Source organism: Gavialis gangeticus, unplaced genomic scaffold (genome assembly GCF_001723915.1).
Source record: "Gavialis gangeticus isolate Ggan-Ray unplaced genomic scaffold, GavGan_comp1, whole genome shotgun sequence".
In the NCBI taxonomy this organism is placed as follows: Eukaryota; Metazoa; Chordata; order Crocodylia; family Gavialidae; genus Gavialis; species Gavialis gangeticus.
In genome coordinates, this window is record NW_017729025.1 from 98,505,682 (window position 1) to 98,506,734 (window position 1,053).

Below are 1,053 nucleotides of genomic sequence, written 5' to 3' on the forward strand. Positions count from 1 at the left end.
CACACCACATATACACTTCACTTAGTCGAAGGTACAAACATGTATGCATTTATTATATATACACCCACACATATACATATATATATGGGTATGTATACACACACACATATGTGTACATACCCATATATATGTATGTGGAAGTGCATATATGTACATATGCTTGTCTCTTAAAACTAACAAAAGCATGTGTGTGTGTGCGTATACACACACAGACACTTGCACCTTATATACTAACCAAAGTGTGTGTGCATGTGTCTGTGTGTGTATAGAGATATGTATGTAAGTACACACACACACTTTGGTTAGTCTATAATGTGCAAACATACACGTGTGTACACACATAACATATATACACATGCACACACAAACTCCCATGCATATGCATACATACACACACACAAATACATTTATGTATACATGTGTATATGTATGTATACACACACACAATTTAGTTCATCTACAATGTGCAAACAAATGCACACGTACGTGCATGTGAATTTGCACATATATGTGTATGTATATATATGTATAAAGGGATGTGTGTATAAACATACATGTACATATGCACATATACATATACTTACATAAATGTGTGTGTACACCCCCCATACACCCACACACACTTTGCTAAGTATGTATGTATGTCTATATGCGCGTGAGGACACAATCATGTATATCTGCACCTTAAGACCAGTGGTTTTCAACCGGTGGGCTACAGACTATGTCTAAGGGGTCCAGAAAGATGACTCTGATCAACCAATCCCCCGCGCCTCCGCTAAACGTCCAACGGTGTCCATCCGGCCACAAATTAAAATAGGTTGAGAACCACTGCCTTGGACTAACCACAGGACGTGAGTGCGTGTGCTGTGCATACATCCGTGTGTATACACGCAGTTTCTCTCTCTCGCGCGCGCGCTGTCCCCGCTCACGGAGGCCCGAGGCCCGGCTCCGAGGCAGCCGCGGGCGCTGGCACAAGCCCCGTTCGTCCTCCCGCTCCCCCCGGCGCGGCCTGGCTCGGCCCGGTGCGACCGCGGTACCTGCTGCGCGGGGCGG

The 1,053-nt window shown here is 45.0% G+C and overlaps 1 protein-coding gene across 5 annotated transcripts in view; it reads right to left on the reverse strand.

Moving 5' to 3' along the window:
• The window catches only part of ATG13 (autophagy related 13), a 47,653-nt gene extending 46,606 nt beyond the window's left edge, over positions 1-1,047 (reverse strand). For all 5 annotated transcript variants that reach the window (XM_019519288.1, XM_019519289.1, XM_019519287.1 and 2 more), the window contains exon 1: positions 1,038-1,047. The gene's annotated coding sequence lies outside the window, so the exon portion shown is untranslated. The remainder of the gene's footprint in view (positions 1-1,037) is intronic.
• Positions 1,048-1,053: the final 6 nt, after the last annotated feature.